The 18,882-nt window shown below is 45.5% G+C and overlaps 1 long non-coding RNA gene across 1 annotated transcript in view; it reads left to right on the forward strand.

The window, feature by feature from the left end:
* Positions 1–11,576: 11,576 nt before the first annotated feature.
* The window catches only part of LOC124228274 (uncharacterized), a 34,589-nt gene continuing 27,283 nt past the window's right edge, over positions 11,577–18,882 (forward strand). The window contains exons 1-3 of the long non-coding RNA XR_006885679.1: positions 11,577–11,953; positions 14,095–14,155; positions 15,879–17,886. This is a non-coding gene — a long non-coding RNA (uncharacterized LOC124228274). The remainder of the gene's footprint in view (positions 11,954–14,094; positions 14,156–15,878; positions 17,887–18,882) is intronic.

Raw genomic sequence — 18,882 nt, forward strand, 5'->3', positions numbered from 1 at the left:
CCCCATCCCTGATGCTTACCCAGCCTATGGACTTGCCGAATGCTTTATCCTTTGCTCTGGGATATCTCACCAAGGAGCACTTACTACAGTAATGAAGTAGGACAATGGAGAGATGCCTGTGGGATTCACTGCTTTATACTGAACCTAACTGCCCCAAAGCAAGCAAATGACTTATAAATGGTTGAGGAGGCCTACTGATGGCTCAGCCTTGGAGTCCGCATGGAGACAACATCTTGTAAGGATGGGCGCTGTCTTGCACATGAGGTATATGCTCTGAACTGACAACCAGTGCCTGGTGCTCCTTCTCTCATTGCCAGAATAGAGGATGGTAAGAACCAAGGAACCAAAGTGGAAATGATGCAGTTCTGAATTTCCTAAGGACCTGCTTACAAAGTTTTGGTTTCCCACCACTGCAATTATGGCCTTTGTTGTTTTAGATCTGTTTAGTCAGGATCCCCATAGAAAGTGCACACATACACTAGGATAATTCAAGTAGAGTTTATTTATAAGAGGAGCGTTAAAAAGTTGTAGGCAAAATGCAGTAGAACCACGAAGGATGGTGAAGAAACCCAAGGCCAGCAGCACTAGGGTTTCCATCACCTCTATGCCCAAGAGAAAGAGGGAATGGAAGGGTTTAGGAAACCAGGAGAGTGATGCCTGTGGAATCAGCTGTTTTGAGAGGAGCCTAGACCTTCTGTTGAGAGACACAGTTAGCCAGAGGTCATCTCATAGGGATGAAACCAGAGCCGTAAACACCCTGGCTGCACTCATCCCCTCCCTCACCTCCCATGGGACTCTTTGGGCAACCTCAGCCTGAAGCCGAAGGACCTTAGATCCTTTGATATGCAACCCACTGGAGCAGAGATCAGAGTGGAGCACAGTAGCATGTATCTAGAGAGACAAATAGGAGACATTCAGCCCAGTACCCAAAGAAAGAGGGAGGAAACTCTTATAATTAACCACTAGCTACAAATCAGTATTTATAAAAAGTCAATTGTATTTCTATAAACCAGCAATGAGCAATCAAAAATTAAATTTACACATATATGCATATATAATAACTAAGAACCCTCCAATACACAGAAATAAATTTAATTAAAAATAGACAAGACCTCTACACCCAAACTATAAAACGTTATTGAGATGAACTAAAGAAGTCCCAAATAAATGAAGGGACACATCATGCTCATGGTTTGAAAGAATTAATATTGTTAAGCCAATATTGCCCTATCCATAACTGATCTATAGATTTGAATGCCGTTCTAATCAGAATTCCAAATTTCTTCATGGAAATTGCAAGCTGATTCTCCACTTTATGTGGAAATGCAAAGAGCCAAAAAATGGCCAAGGCAGTCTTAAAGAAGAAGAATAAAGTTGGAGGATTTACTCTACCTGATATAAATGCTTCTTATAAAGCCTCATTAATTAAGACAGTGAGGCATTGGTTCAAGGGCCGACAAATATATCAATGAGCCAGAATAGAGTCCCAAAATAGACCCAGTCAAATAAGGACACTTCATTTATGACACAGGTGACACTGCAGAGGAGTGAGTAATGGACAATCTTTTCAATAAATAGTGCTGTGTCAACTGAAATTCATATGGAAAAAATAAATTGTGACCCCTATCTTGTCTCCTACATAAAAGTCATTTCCATGAGGTTTTTAGATCTAAACGTAAGAGCTTAGGAAAAGAAAGCTTCCAATTAACTTAAAATGGATCATGGACCTAAATGTAAAGTGTAAAATTATAAAACTTCTAGAAAAAGTATGGAGAAAATCTGCATGACCTTGGGTTTGGTAATGAGTTTTTATATACAGCACCAAATTTGTAGTGTAATATTGAAAAGGTAACTTTATTAGGAAAGAAAAATTGATAAATTGGATTTTATTAAAATTACAAACTTTTGCTCTGTAAAAAACAAGAGAATAAAAAGAGAAGCCATATTCTGGGAGAAAATATTGAAAATCACTTCCCTTAAAGAACTTCAATGCAGACTATGCGAAGAAGTCTTAAAACTCAACAAGGAAACAAAGGACCCAGTTTAAACATGGGCAAAAGATGTGAAGAGATATCTCACTAAAGAAGGTATAAAGATGGAAAATAATCATAGGAAAAGATGCTCAACATCATTTGTCATCATGGAAATGCAAATTAAAACAACAATGAGATACCACTACACGTCCATTAGCATGGCTAAAAATAAGAAAGAAAAACGAATAGCAATGAAGACAAGTTCTGATGAGGATGGGGAGCAAGAAGAACTCTCACTCATCGCTGGTGGAAATACAAAACGATACAAATACTTTAGGAGACAATTTGGTAGTTTCTTATACAACTAAATATACTCTTACCATGAAATCCAGCAATTGTGCCCCTGCGTAAACTTAGGCCCACACAAAAGCCTGTACATAAATATTTACACTAGTTTTATTTGTAATCAACAAAAATTGGAAGCAACCAACAAGTCCTTTAATAGGGGAATGAGTAAACAAGCTGTGGTACATTCACAACATTGAAAGTTATTCAGTGATCAGAAGGAATGAATTATCACTCCATGCAACTACATGGATGAAACTTAAGCGCATATTGATAAGTGAAAGAAGCCAGTCTGAGAAATGTTTCCATTTATATAACATTTTGAAAGGCAAAACCATAAAGATTGACAACATATCAGTGGTTATCAGAGGTTTAGGGGTGCACAGGAGGTCTTTCAGGGCTATGAAACTATTTCGTCTGGTTACGGAGCAGTGGATACATGACACTGTTTGTCAAAATACATAGAAATTTATAGCACAAAGATCAAATCTTAATGTATGAAAATTTTTTAAAAGTATGAGGGTGGCTGATCTTAAGATGGAATGTAGACTGGCCAAAGAACCGAACTCTATAATTAATGTGTGACATAACCTCTCTGAAGAGGTGGGGGAAGAGAGGTGCTGACCTATGAAACTTTAGAAAGGAATAGAAACCGTTAGATTTCTTCCAAAGGACCTGTACATAAGCACTCTACTCTAGTTGATAGAGTTGTTTCTCACGGGAGCATGGGCCTAACAATTCTGAAACCCACTGTGAAGGTGTGCTGGGATTAAAGAAATAAGTAAATGGATGATAGATGGTGGAAATCAGGTTTTTCACTTTCAAAGTGGGAGGTTACAGGTAGCAGGAAGACTAGAATGAACTATGTGGTATTGGACTAGGGTCTGAGACATCAGGAAGAATTCATGCTTAGCTAATATAGATACTGATGGATGGACATAGACATAATTACAGATATGTGTGTAGACACATCTACTAGGTTTTAGTACACATGTAATATATATCCTAGCTCTGCCCTCTGACAAAGTCTGGAAGCAATGATGCCCCAATAGCAATAAATACACCTAGAATCCAGACTTTGGTCTCTCATACCATTCTCCAAAAAAAAGGAATCAGGGCTCCTTGGAGAAATGGCTGATTCTAGGGCTGGAATGGAATATACAAAATGAGCTTGAAGCATCTTATAGTGACAGAAAGTAAGGAAGTGCTAAAAAAAAAAAAAAAAAAAGAATGAGCTATGTCAAAGGGATGCAGGAGCCAATGGGAAGAACCATTGACCGAAGCTGGAATAAAACAAATAAATAACACAAAGTATAAATTAAATACCCACGAATCCATATCAATGTAAATACGTGACTGAATAAGTCAATATTTGGGAGAGAAGAGATAAATCTCTCATATGGAAGAATTCCAGATAGTTTATGTAGCTACTCTGGCCTCAAGGAGGTGGAGCACAATCGCCCATACCTTAAATCTGGGCTGCACTTAGTGACTGGTTTTCAAAGAGCACAGTATGAAAAAGGGAAAGAAGTAACTCTACAGAGGAGACACGTGGCAATATCACTTGAGCCAGGTGATCAAAGTTAACATCATTACTGATGTCATGTTGATAGCATGTATCCTCGATATTAGGTTTTGAGAATGACATTTCACTGTGTAATTTTTCCCCCAAAATCCCAGAACTCTAGCCTAAGCAGAAGAAAAATATGAGATAAATCCAAATTGAGGGACATTCTACAGAACATGTGACAAATACTCTTCAAAATTGTCAAGGTCGTCAAAAACCAGGGAAGTCAGAGAGACCGTGACAGCTCAGAGGAGACTAAGGGGACATGACAACTATATATAAAACGGTATCCTGGATGGGATCCTGGAGCAGAAAACAGACATTGGGGAAACCTAATGAAATTCAAAAAATGTCTGGACTTTAGTTAAGAATAACACATCAATATGAGTTCGCAAGTTGCGGCAAATGTATCATTTTAAAGTAAGATCTTAACAATAGGGGAAGCAGGGTGGAAGGTATACAGAAATTCTCTGCAGTATCTTTGCAACTATTCTGTAAATCTAAAACTATTCTAAAATAAAAATCTATTCTAATCTAAAAAATAAAGCTTCTAGAAGATAAAGTAAAATATATATGACTTTGGGGGAAGCAAAACTTTCTGAAACAAAATGCAAAAATCCCTACACATGAAGGAAAAGAATTGATAAGAATTAGACTACATTAAGATGAGGACCTTCTATTCATCAAAAGACACCATCAAATGAGGAAAAAAGGAAGCCACAGGGTGAGGAAAAGATGTTTTCAGTGTATATAATTCACAAAGACCTTGTATTGTGAATAACATGTATACACACATAGGCGCACACACGTATACATATTTCCATAAATCAATAAAAGTAAGACAACACGACTGAAAAAATAAAGAAAACAAGAACACTTAGCATGCGTGGTAAATGATCATGAAAATGTGCTCAGTATCATTAGTCATCAGGGAAATGCAAATTAAGCCCACTGAGATACCACTACATTTGACTGGAGTGGCTGACATTAGAAAGTGAAAATACCAAAGGTGGATAGCATTGGAGCTCAATACTCTGCTCGTGGGTGGGTACTACAACCAGTTTTGGAAAATCATTAGGGAGTATCTCCTAAAGCTGTCCATCACATACCCTGTGGCTTAGCAATTCTGCTCCTGAGTCCATATGCAGCAGGTACACATGCATATATGCACCAAAAGACACATACAAAGTGTTCATACTGGCAGGTCCTGGACTAGAGGGAGCTAAATGAGTTGACTAGGGTATACATTTAAGGAGGCTCCCATTCTCAGGGTCATACACTGCCCACTCTGCACTTTGCATGACCCTGAGAATGAGTGCTTCCTTAAACTTTGTGCCCTGGGTGCCTCACCTGACTTATGCTAGTCCTGCCCTTGCAGAGCAGCATGTTTCATAACAACTGGGAAGCAGCTGCTGTTAGGGTCCCTTGAGATCACAGGGATCCTGCTGTCCTACTGGAGAAGCCCCTGCCAATGGTTCATACCTGCTTCTTCTCAGAGCACTGCCCTGGGCAATTGGGCCTCTCCAGAACATGCCTAAGAGTTAATGCCCTACCCATGCCCTCGGGTGAGGAGCCAGGACTGAGCACTGCAGAATGTAAAAGCCTAAAGCCCTGGCCTCATGACAGGACAGATTCGGTGGTACAGCTTATGCTATGGAGCTCCGTACAGGACCAGGCCGGTGTAGGCTTTTCCTGAACCTGCATCCTTGCTTAGCTTCTCTCTCTGACCCAGAGCTTTCCCCATCTGCTTCCCTCCCCTCCTTATCGGTTTCTCCTAAGAGCACCCCCTTAAGGAATCACTTATACAAGAATTCCTGTGTCTGGTTCTGCTTCTAGGAAGTCTGACAGATGACAAGCCTCAAACTGGAACCAGTTGATGTGATGGTTAATTTTATGTGTCAACTCTCCTAGACTAGGAGATGCCCAGAGAGCTGGCAAAACATTATTTCTGGGTGTGTCTGTGAGGATGTCTGTGTAAGAGATTAACATTTGAACTGGTAAGCTGAGTAATGATTGTCCTCATTAGCGTTGGGGGCATCATCCAGTAGGTTGAAGGCTTGAATAGAACAAAAGGATGTCAGCACTCCTGGTTCTCAGGCCTTCAGACTTGCACTGAGGCTTCCATCATGAGTCCACTGCACCAATTCTCATGCTTTTGGACTCAGATGGAGACTTAGCCATTGGCTTGCCTGATTCTCAGGCTTTCAGACTTGGACTGAATTACACCACTGGCCTTCCTGGGTCTCCAGCTTGCAGATGCAGAACTTGGGACTTCTCAGCCTCCATAATCAGATGAACCAATTCGTATAACAAATCTTTTTATCTATCTATCGATCTATCAATCAAGGAATCATTTATCTATCTATATGCTATTGGTTCTGTTTTTCTGGAGAACCCTGACTAATACACTCTCCAAATGTCCCCTATAGAAAAATCGATCAATAAATCATGATATGTCCACACAATGGGAGCAAAACATCCCTAGAAATGAGTGAACCATTGCTACGTGCGACCACATCGATGAAGCTCACCATCATATAATTTGGGGAAGAAACTAGGCACATTAGATAGATACCATATGACTACTTTTATGCAACAATTTTTAAGCATAAGCCAGCATAACTAATCAATAGCATTAAAAGTGAGGATTGTGGGGCCAGCCAGGTGGCCCAGCAGTTAAGTTCGCACGTTCCGCTTTGGAGGCCTGGGGTTCACTGGTTCGGATCCTGGGTGCAGACATGGCACTACTTGGCAAACCATGCTGTGGTAGGCATCCCACATATAAAGTAGAGGAAGATGGGCAGGAAGTTAGCGCGGGGCCAGTCTTCCCCAGCAAAAAGAGGAGGATTGGCAGCAGATGTTAGCTGAGGGCTAATCTTCCTCAAATAAATAAATAAGTGAAAATAAATAAATAAATAAAAGTGAGGATTGTGCTTAACTCTGAACAGGAGTGAGGACACAGTCTAACAGGAATTTATGGGGTTTCGGGGATGTCCTGTTTCTTGATTTGGGTAGGGCTAGATGGGCGTGCATGGAATTTAGGTAACATTCCAGTCCTAGCTCAATGGAGAAGAAAAAGTTTTGTAAAGGTTTTATAAGACAGACCAGGGGTCCTAGCGTCACCCATAATGATTGCTTCCCCTCTTCCCATGGCAGCCTGCCTACATGGAGCAGTATCAGAGTCCTTAATGCCAACTTGTCAGAGGCCTTATCATTGATATTCCAAAGTTTACAGCTCAGTTGGTGAGTTCAGCTTTCCAAGTGACCTAAATACAATTCCAAATTAAATAAATTCTATACACCAGGGGAATTCATTCTGGAAATAACATCAGTACTGCCAAGAAAATAGTGGGACCACCAAAAGAACAAATTAAAAACATTTTGATCCATAAGGAAAAAAAATATCTGATCACCCAAAGCTATAAAATTTCATTTTACTTTGAAGGGAAAATGTCAGGTACCTGCTGGACAATGAGAGCGGGAGAAAGCTTGACATTTTTCTGTACTTTCGAATTGCTGCAATTCCATTTGAATGCTGTAATTAATATTAGTCTCCCTGCCACCTTGACTTGAATAATCACCCTCGGCTGAAAGAGCACAGCCTTTAGAATCAGGCGGAACTGAATTCAGTCCTGGTTTCCCCATCTTCCAGCTGTGTGGCAATGGACATCTGCCTGAACAATGGACGTGATTACAGCTCTCTAACTGCACAGCTGGGAGGGCAAGTGAGTTACTTTTTAGTTCACAGGCCTCTGGAGCAATGGGAGTTGTGTCTGAGTTGCTTCACTTGAGGAATCAGGTCTGAGAAGCCTGACCTGCATCTGGGCCTCATGGATGATGGAGGAGCCTCAGCCTGATGCCATGACTCGATGATGCCAGGCTAAGGATCTTGAGAGAGTCTGAGGGTATTTTGCACACATGAGACACTTGAATATTTGTAGCCAAGGGGCGAACTGTAGTAAATGATCAGCAGGGAGGTCTATCAACATTCTCCCATCCTTATCCTCCTTCAAGAAGGAGAGTTAGTGTCCCTTCCCCTTGAATCTGAACCAGGCTTGTGATTCATTTTGACCAACAGAATGCGGTGGAAGTGACAGTATGTGACTTTTGGCATTTGGCTTTGAGGCACCTTGTAGCTTCTTTTTCTACTCTTTGGAGCCATGTTGGACATCCCTGATGAGCTGATGAGCTCCAGGGAGCCACACGATGCACAGAAAGCAGCAGGAGGTCCAAGCTGAGTCTGGCCAACCCATAAATTATGGGACACAATAAATTATTATTTTAAGTCACTAAGTTTTGGGGTCATTGGTTACATAGGCTCGGGTAACTGAAACACCTTGTAACTAAGGAGAGTGGGTCTCCAGGATGGGTAACCCCAGTGTAGACACACAGAGTGTGGAGGGGATTAGCACATCTAGAGAAAATACAAGTGCTGTGGCTACTGCCTTCTGCCTCTTGGCTGTCCTGGACGTACCTGTATCCTTCTTTCCATGTGTTCTCGAAATAGTCCCTTCTTAAAAAAGAGAACTATCCTACATACAAATGGAAATATACCCACTTCCTCCCCAAAGACAGACAACCCCAAAATACCTGCAGTTACCACATCCAGTTCCAAATCTACATTTTCTGATCGAACGCCTCCTCTTGCTATTCAGCTGTATTTTTCTTAGTCTGTGGGATTAGTATAATCTTAACTATTCTTGTCACATCCGGTATACAATATGGAGGGGAAACAGGATAAGAAGAAGGTCAGGGTTGATTCTACTTTGGCAAAGAGGAAGAGGGGGAGGCCTATCCTGCTGGGCAGTGTAGTGAGAATCCATTGTTTCGGCAGTTTAAGGAATTTCCTGACCAGCCAACCTGGCCTGTCCAGTTGTCCAGTTCTGCTCTTCGAAAGGCGTCCTTTTGTCCCCTGCTCTCCATGACCACATCTGAGTCAGGCACTGTGGAGAATTCTCCTCCAGGCCTGCAATTGCTTGGCAGTCCACTTCCTGTTGCCCCAGAGGCCTGGGGAGTTGTGCAACCACAGGCTGCATTTGCCAGGACTGAACTTCCTCCTGCATACAATTCCCCTAAAGTCCCGTCATCTGTTGGTTGGTTCAATTTCTGGAAACATCACTGGCTGGTAATTAAAGACAAGAGCTTTTTCAGTCAGAGTCCTCAACTGTGGAGACACCCTTGACATTTTTGTTACTTATTAATGGGTCTCTAGGCTCTGCACGTCCCTCCAATGCTCAGTTATATGGCTTCCCCTTGGGTGGCCCGTGTGAGTGGACCAGAAGAGGTGACCAGTCTTCTGCCCCCAGGCTGTAAAGGGGGATGCACAGAGAGGCAGTTCTGATGGAGTACAAGGGTCAAAGTTCCCCAGTTTTTCCACTCCTTCTTTCCCTGATCTTCTTTCCACTTGTATTCCCCAGCTGCACTGGCCCTGTTGGGTGAGGAACTAGGCTTATGCAAATTCAAGAGCCTCCTAAATCTAATGCTCAGAGACCTTGGACAGCTGCCCGGAGGCAGAAGATGCTTCCAAACAGAGAACTACCTTCCCTGTTTTTCAAAGGTTGGTTTCAATGGACGGTCATCCCTTGACTGCAAAGCAACAGTGACGATTGGGAGAGGAAGGAAACGTTTCCCAGCATCCTGACATTTTCTACTAAGTCCTCAAAAAGCCGCTCTCATAAGGTTCGGGGTCTGAGGTTTACGAAGCACCTTTAACAATTTAACTAACTGCTCTGTTACTGCCGCATCAGAGAGGCTGCCAGCCTCGCAGGTGCAACGGAGGACTCCTCACACCGTCCAGCCCACTGGACCCAGCTAAACCTGTATTACAGGGTCTGCAGCCTCTAAGCACTGATTCCACAGTTAAACAGAACTCGCTCGAAAGAACTCAACTAAAAGTAAATTAAGTTAGGAAAGAAGGGAGGGAGGGAAGAAGGAAGGGAGGGAGGAAGGGAGGGAGGGAGGGAGGAAGGAAAGGAGGGAGGGAGGAGGGAGGGAGGAAGGAAGGAGGGAGATATAGGATTAAAACAGAAGAAAATTCAGGATAGAAACCTGCTCTAGGCACAGCTGGATCCAGGGGCTCAGGCGATGTCACCAGTCTCTGTGTTTCTAATAACATTTGCCTATTTCCTGCATGTTAGCTTCATTCTCAATTGGGCTCTCTGCAATGGCAGTCAAAAAGATGCCTTCTGCACATCCCACACCTCTATTTTTATAATCCAGGATCACAGAAAAATTGAAGACCCGTTATTGCCCAGCATCTATATATCACTTTGCTCAGAAACGCTCTGATTGGCTCTGCTTAGGTCCCTCACTCGTTCAAGGGACATGGTGTGGCCCAACACCCCAATCTTGTTCTCTCCCCTCTGCCTACAGAAGGCAGGAGCTGGGGACTGATAGGTTAACTGGGCAGGGAGAATCAATTTTCCTGGGGAAATAGGGGTCTAGATGGAAAAAATAAACAAACACAATCACTGGTGCTTAATCTTTCTACTAAAGTGAACCAAGTGTGTTTACATTTTTAACTTGAGTTTGTCCTGAGGATTCTCCAGCTGGAAAATGAAAAGAGACTACCAGTGATGACTTCCAACCTCTTGCATGGCCAGGATGTCCAGCCATTTCTGGGAGTTTAATGAGGGGCAGAATTCCCTGGATGCTCACGGTCTGGGCCTCTCAGTTGCTTCTCCTGCTGTGGTTGCAGCTTCCTGATGCCCAGGTGCCCATGGCTGAAACCCACCAATGGCCGGTGGAGGAAGCTATCCCCTCTTTAGCTGGCAGCTTGAACACCACCAGGGCTCTCAACAAAGCCATTGAATGCTCTCTGCTCGAGTACAGGAATCCCCCCACCCCACTGATGTGTCCCCCAAACCCTAAAGCACAGCTGCTTCGTGCTTCCAGTGTCTCAGAGTCTCGGGGCAATCTCTCCTCTCCCTAAATTTGTGCCAGGAGACACAAGGCTGGGCTGGGGGGTCTACCAACAGTCTCAGTGATGGACCCCAACTGAACTCCAGTCATTGCTCTTCATGCACGTGGGATCTGTGTCCTAGAGCCAAAGGTATGTGTTTATAGTTCCTCTCCTTTTAGGACAAGAGTTTGCTCAGTGACTCTGCAGACCCACAGGTAGATAGACCCCATGAGGACCCTTTACTGGCCCCACCTTCTCACCCTCTGATCTAAGTTGATTATGAGATGAATGAATTCTCTCCAGACTTTAGATCCAGAGGAAACTATTGCTTGTGGTTGTTTTCAATTTCAGGGAATTACTTCGTGGAGACTCTGGCCTCCCTTTCTGGAGCCTAGAATATGTTCCAAAGGTAACAGTGATGTCAATTCTCTGTAAACAGCCACGAGGAAGTCAGCAGTCACCAGCCCTGCCCTGCCCTGCCCTGCCTCAGATGAGCTTCCAAATTCAAAGTCGTGAATAGGAATTGCTTCTTTCTTATAAATATTTTTTTCTTGGTTTTATTTATGCTTAGTGCTGGAAACATACAAAATACACATTTGTCAAGAAGAAATTTAGATCACCCCAAGTCTTACGGTTAACCACTGTTATCACGTCAGTGAGTTTCTGACTTAAAGTGATTTGAAGAATAAATAAGCAAATTTCTGGGCAGGAAGTCGAGAGGAAATGTGAGCCCGAGCGTGGGGTGATAAGTTTCTGCTCATTTCATCATGATTTTCTGCCTCCATTTCAATGTCCGCTTTGCCCTCAGGGCGGTGTCCCTTTGCCCTTAAACCCATGCGCTTTCTTGCTCATCTGCAGTGGCAGAGAGGGAAGCAACCCACCTCTGCTCATGGCTTGACAGTCTTCTGCAGTGTGGATGGGTTAATTCTGTTCTGGTGAGAAGAAAGAGGAGGTAAACAGATGCAACTCAGCACCCCACGCTCACTCTGCTGGAGTTTTCTGAGTTTTGAAGGACAACGTAGGAGAAGGCGGCATATTCTGGGGAGTTATTAACTATTAGATGCGGTTATCTAGACGTGTCTTGCATTAGCACTGTCACGTGGCAGGATTCACCAAGGACGTGCTTCTTATCCTCACCCCTGTACTCAATGGTTTTCTTCATTAAAGGTAAGTACTTGCCAGGTTACGTATAAGGTATAGTTCATGTCAAGGAAGAAGAACAGGGTAAAGAAAATCCCAACGTGAGAGATGACGGGAAAAGGGTGAGATCTTAGCCACAGAGGCTGAGCCAATTTATATACGACGAGCAGGAGAATAAAGAGAAGAGGAAGGGAAGGGGAGAGTTAGATGGCCTGGAAGCTTAATGAAGGTGTTGGGAGCAGTGGCATGGGAGAGACTCTGGAGCAGGTGCAGAACCTGAGTGAACAGGGGTTCAAGGAAGATTTGGGAAAGGCAGATGTGAATTGCAAATTGGGTTCCTGTCAAAGTTCCCCGAAAGACACAAAAAGCTTTGAAATTGCTTTTGGAAAATGTCATTTCATGGCCGAGGCAGGCTTCTTTCACTGCGACTTTATGCAGGAGCTGGACCAACTGTGACACAGATTGTACGTGGGTTACAGCCTAATTGATACATTCTCTCTCTTTTCCACTAGAATGTGAGATCCTGGAAAGTAAAATGTAACTTTGTGTAATTAATAACATTTAGCACATGTCTGTCATAATACAGGCACTCAGCTAGTCTTTGCTGAGTTGGAGAGGAGAGGAAGGGACGGGATGGTGACAGATTTATTAAGTACACAATATTCCAAATATTTTATGCACGAAGTTGAGGAAAGTACAGAGAGGTCAAGAGCCTTGCCCAAGGTTACAAGGTATGAGCAAGGCAGCCAGGGTTCAAATCCACGTCTGTGTAACTGAGCATCACGCTCTTTACGTTAATCCACAGGGACCGAGGAAAATGGGGTCGTGAGCTAGAAGGAGGGGAGAGGCAGTGCCGATCAATAACTGTCTTTCCTGTTATGTATCAATTCCCCACTGTATCCCCAGAGCCTGCTAGAGTGAACAGCCCAAAATGGGTGCTGTGCACATCTTTTCCACGAATCTACTAATGAGCAAATGACTGAGATAAAGACATCCAGAGGCCAAAGAGAGACACAGAAAATGGGAAAGGAGAGAAAAGGTGGAGTCAGAGGAAGAAGGGTATGACAGTGAGAGAACTGGGAAAGAGAAGGAGTACACAGAGCAAGTAAGGACGCAGAGAGAGTCAGAAAAGAGAAATGCACAGAGAGAGAGGGGACAGGGACAAAAGGGATGGAACACTTAGGAATATTGTGGGAAAGCAGAGAGATCCAGGGCAGAGAGCTTGAGACCCAGGGCAGGAGAGGGAGGCTGAGGCAGAGCCTGAGCCCCCAGGGGAAACAAGTGGTGGCGGCGTGGGAGTCTCCTCCCTAGCTGGGGCACCAGCCCCAGACCCCACTGTGACAGGCGTGAGGGGCAAGGTGCGCATGTCTCAGAATCCACATGTCTGTCCTAAAGAATTGGTGTGAGAAGATGCTGGGGAAACACATTCACAATAAGGGAGAAAAAAATCACCAGTGCAGCTGTAATGATTTTCCAGCTCTTTCTTCAGAAACAGTCAACGCAGAGACATCTGTCTGTCCCCTATTACCTCCTGTGTTCTCTCCATCTCCCTCTGTCCTCACATGGCTGGACATTCCAATCCGCCTTTCCAGGGTCCCACCTTCCACCGGCCCCCATCCTGCGCCATGCTGTCTCCAGCTGCATAAAATGGTCCCATTTGCTTTCAAAAGAGCAGTGTGTTTGATGAGTGCAAACGGGTGGCCACATCTTCAGCTGGAAGGTGATAGCCGTGAATGATGGAGGATGAAGGACGGGCCTGTGGCACGTGGGCAGGAAGGCAGCCTCTGAAAAGTAAGGGCAAAGCTTCCCCAAAGTCTGAGCTCCTGCAGAGTGGACGGTGAGGTTGGTGATGCCAGTGCTGGGCCATCGCTACACGAGACAGAGAGCCATCCATTGTCCCCAAGTCCAACTGAAGAGACGTCCTTGTACTGGCAGCAGGCGCTGGGTGGCATTGCAGGCGGAGGAGACCATTAATGGCAAGCCCACCCCAGCCACTCAGAGATGCCTGGGGAGGGCCCTTACATAGAACCACCCAAGGGGCTCACCAGGCCCAGGCTGTGCCAGCAAACCATCCCACCATCCCGCCACCAGTTCTTGCAATGCACACTGTGATTTATGAGCCGCTTCTTCTAGTAACTCATTCATTTATTCATTCATTCATTCACCAGGTCAACGGCAAAGGCCTTTATCCTGCGGGAGCAGAAGCTGGATGAGAAGACAAACAAATAGGTAATTGTGATTACATTGCTTTATTTTGTGTTGTATTGTGTTGTGTCATGTCATGTCATGTTGTATTGTACAGTATTGTATGGTATTCTATTCTTTATTCATCAAACACTGAAGTGTCAGGTGTTCCTCTAAGCATCGGGGATGCAGCAGTGAACAAAACACAGTCCTCAGTCTCATGGATCTATCATTCCAGTGGGGAAAACAAACATAAAAATATTATATTGGATGTGCCTTGCATATACTAAGTCATTTAATTGCCTGAAAACCCCTGTGAAGTGGGTTACAAGTGCCTCCATTTTATAGACAAGAAAACTGAGGCACAGAGAGACTAAGGAACTCGCTGAAGTCACGCAGCAAGTGGGTGGCAGGGCCTAGACTTCGACTCAGGGCTTCTTCCTCCAGCATCCACTCTCCTAAATGGCCCCCTGAGAGAGGAGCGTGGGAGGGTCCTCAGAGATGCCAGAATTTCATCGGAGGTTTAAAACATGCAGAGTAGTACTTCAAGGAGAGTGGGGCAAGCTCTTTCCTAGAACCCTTCCAAGACGCATGTACAGAGTAAAGTCAGCTTTGCTTTCCCTCAGCACAGAGGAGCAGTCCACCAGCATCCAGCCCCTGCCCAGCGCTCCAGCCTCTCTCCTCACACACACAAGCAGCTCCGGGTGGAAGATGCTTCCCCCCCAAACCAGCTATTCTCCCTTCCCTGCCCTTTCTCACACTGTTCCCTCTGCTCAGACCCTTGTTCTGCCTTCACCAGGCTAACGCCCTCTCAATGTTCCCAATTCAGATAGAGGGCACCTCCTCCAGGAGGCCTCCCCTGACCACACCATCTTCCCCTCCAGGCGTGATCACTGCTTCCTTCCTGAGAAGGCCCGGGTGCTGGCATGCTGAAGAAGTGAATGGCATCAGTGCAGGATGAGGAAGAGTGTGCAGGCAAAGGGCACAGTGTGGGCAGAAGCACAGAGGAGAGAACTGTAGGCGAGGTCAGGCGCTGAGAGTAATTGCCCCTGGATGAGGCAGGGTAAGGGGTGCAGGGTACGCAAGGGGGATGGCAGGAGGGAGCCAGAGACAGAGATGGTGGCTGGACCACAAGGACCCAAGAAGTGCCTTTGCCGAGGGCATTTCCAGACTCCACACAGAGAGGGAAAGGAAAGACTGTGTGCTTTGCAGGAGAGGGAGGACTGAGTGCGTGTGGGCAGGGCTGACGGGCCTGGTGATGGGTCCTTGGAACATGGAGGGGACAGAGGACGGGGCATTCGTCTCAAAGAGGCCTTTCACTTGGGCTGTGTGGTTCCCTGGCACAAAGGGTGGAGATGAGCGAAGCTGAGTTTAAACGCCTCGTGGAGAGGAGTTCTCCAAGATGCCAGCTTAGGAGAGGCTGCCTTGGGGTGCAGAGAGCTCCCGCCTTGGAGGCCCGCAGCCTGGGGCTAAGGCCCTTTTGTTGGAGAGCATGGGGCTGCTGGCTGTTAACTGGACTCGGTTACGTTTCTCTCCAGCCTCTTCTCAGGAGCCACAGGGCACGGGCCACTCTGGTCCTGCAGAGCATGTGTTCCGTTCTGTGAAACGCTGACCACAGCCTGATTAGTTAGACTCTGCTGTTTTCCTCCTTTTGTGTAAGGGGAATGGAAGCTCAGAAAGACCCAGATGCTTGTCCAGCGAATGGGAGGATGGGAATTCACACAGGGGTCTGCCTGCCTCTAATCATAGCCGTATGTGTCCCCTTTAGGATTTCCCATTCCAAGTCTGCAAGGTGAGGACATTCTACCTGAAAATCTGGAAAGAGGCAGAGCAGAGAGAGGAAAGAGCCAGGACGGAGATGGAAAACCAACATGCTGCTTCCTAGCTGTGTGACTTCAGAGAAGGCACTTCACTTCTCTGATCCTTAGCCACCGCAGGGAAAACATGGAGACATAAACACTACCCACCTCTAAGGATTTTCCTGAAATTAAGTGCGCTTGCTCGTAAATCCCGTAGAGCAGTGCCTGACTCACGGGCGCCGCTCAGAAAGTGTTACTACCGAGCCCGCTGTGCCTGCTGCCATTGCCCCTGCTGTTCTTCTTAGTACTTCGATTACTGCTGCTGCTACTGTTACTCCTACTGCTGCTGCCACTACTGTTGCTGCTGGTGTTGCTATTGCTACTACTGTTGTTTACTGCTACTGTTGCTACTGTTCTTGCTGCTGCTGCTGCTACTACTGGTAAGTTCCACCCGATGTGGTGTCCCCAGGAGCTAAAAGACAAGCATGATGTCGGGGAGCAGGTGGTCTTCTGCAGAGCTGACAGCATGCAGTTTGGAGTCAGGCCCGAGTTCAGACATCAACTCAACCCTTACTCGCCACGCAGCAAGGTCTGAACTTCGCTTGCTCCTCTGTTAAAGTGGGAATAATTGGCACAATGCCTCCCTCACTGACTTCTTCTAAGACTCAAACAAGATAATTTATGTAGAAGTTTTAGCCCCTGCTCCTGTTGCAATGGGAAGGTACTGGGATGATGTATTTACTGGGGAGATGCAGAAGATGATGAGGGAGATGGCGAGCATAGATGCTGCTCAGGGCATGCCTGTCGAATGAATTAAAAATGGCCCCTACACATGAGACCCTCCCTCCATCCAGAGACACGGACGTGGAAGTCAGTCGCCCAGTATCTTAGGATCCAGGCTGTGAGCAAGGTTGGGACAAGATGCTGTGTGAGCCAAAGGACGGAGCACCCAGATCTGCTTGGAGAGGCCCCGTCCCAGCTGTGCCCTCCTTCCTCGGGGGTTCTGACATGCTTCTCGTTGCCAGGGCATCCTTGCTGCTCTCCTGAAGACCCACCAGGAAGCAGGGTTCTCCTGCCAAAGAGCCACCCCCTCTGCCTGCCTTGCTGACAGCCGGCCTTCACCCAGGCAGACGATGAATGGCAGGTGCATATCTGTTAAATGGCCTAGTGTTTGAAAATGAAGGAAAATGTGCCACTTCAGGCTCTTGTCACTCAGGAAGCTTCTGGATTACCTGGATCCCAGCGTAGCCACCCTTTCCCTGCAGTCAGTCTGCCCACACTGTGAGGGTGTCACAGGGGAAACACAGTCAGGAGGCCAAGGCTGGTTCTCCTGGTTCCTCAGGTCTCTGCTGGATGTCGCCTCCTGAGACGTTCCTTCCCAGATCTTCTCCATGTGGATGTGGACAGCCCCTGGTGCTCTCTCACACCATAACGTGGGCTTCCTTCCTAACATTGCTCTTCCATTTGCAATGCCATGGTTATTTGTGCTTGCTCGTTTGTCATCTCTTTGTGTGTTAGACTCTAAGTTCCGTAAGAGCAAGAACTAGGTTCTTGTCTATCACTATGCACCGCCCCGGTGCCCTCCAGTGCAGTTGGCACAAAGTAGGTGTTTAATAAACATTGACTAATGAATGAATGAACTCACATCTGGCTTTTGGAAAAGAAGAGAAAAAAAAGAAACAAAGCACAAGCCTAATATACTCCCCCAGGGGACCACAGCATCTGAGCATCCACGAAGCTTTAGCAACTCTGTTCCTAACTGCTCATGCATTTTCTGCAGCCCCAGCTGCCAAATCGGAACAAATGGCTACAGACCTCCTCTTGAACAAAGCTGAAGACAAACACTCCGGGCATCAGCTGCCGGGCTGGCCTATGTATGAAGGGTTTGTTGGAAAGAGAGCTGTCCAGGGTACTCTGGGACCTGAATTCCGGTCCTGGGACCTGAGTTCCGGTCCTGTCTGGTTCACAGCATTGAAAGTGAGCTGAGCAAAGCATGTACCTCTTGGGGTCTTAGTCTCTGCTGGTCAACCAGAGGAGCCTGGACTGTATAGTACTTAGTATCAGAGCTTTTGAGCTCCATTTCATTTCCTTCTGTTTCCATTTCTGCTCACTGGTTCAAAGCATCAGGCTGAAATCTCTCGGTTGTTGGAAGGCAGTACAGCTGCCCAGGGAGACGGTGAACTAAGCAGTCAGATAAACTGGAGTCACACCGAAGCTGGGCAAGGCTCTTAAACACCCGTATCCTCAGTTTCATCATCTGCAAAATGGGGTCATGACACCACAGCATCTGCCCAGAGCACATATGCAACGAGTCTCCGTCACGATTAGTATTGTACTGGTGAGAAGATTCGGGACTTTTTGGCCTTGGTATAACATATAGAGTTTAGATTAACCAAAAATCAGTGGAGGGGCTGCCCCCGTGGCCTAGTGGTTAAGTTCACATGCTCTGCTTTGGCAGCCCAGGGTTTCACTGGTTCGCATCCTGGGCAAAGACACAGCACCGCACATCAGGCCACACTGAGGCGGCGTCCAGCATAGCAGAGCCAGTAGGACCTACAACTAAAAAATACAACTATGTACTTGGGGCAATCTTAAAAAAAAAATATGGTCCCCTTAAAAAAAAAAAAGAATCAGTGGATAATTATTCATTCAGTTCACAGCTAACTGATATTTATTGATTAACAAATATGTGTGTTGGGACATTCCTACATTTGTGTTACATAATCCTCAAATATCTCTATTTGAGAGATCAGATACTGAGACCCAAATCGTTTACTTGTCTTGCCTAAGGTCGTACAACCAGTAAGAATGATAATAGTTACCATGTTTTGATGGCTTTCTGTATGTTTTTTGTGCTAAATTCTTTACATATATTTATCATATATTTACATATATTTTATCACTTCATCCCTACAGCAATCTGCAGTGACACACATTTTAGCTCCATTTTACAGACAATAAAACTGAGGCTGA

This window comes from Equus quagga, chromosome 16 (genome assembly GCF_021613505.1).
Source record: "Equus quagga isolate Etosha38 chromosome 16, UCLA_HA_Equagga_1.0, whole genome shotgun sequence".
NCBI classification, from domain to species: Eukaryota; Metazoa; Chordata; class Mammalia; order Perissodactyla; family Equidae; genus Equus; species Equus quagga.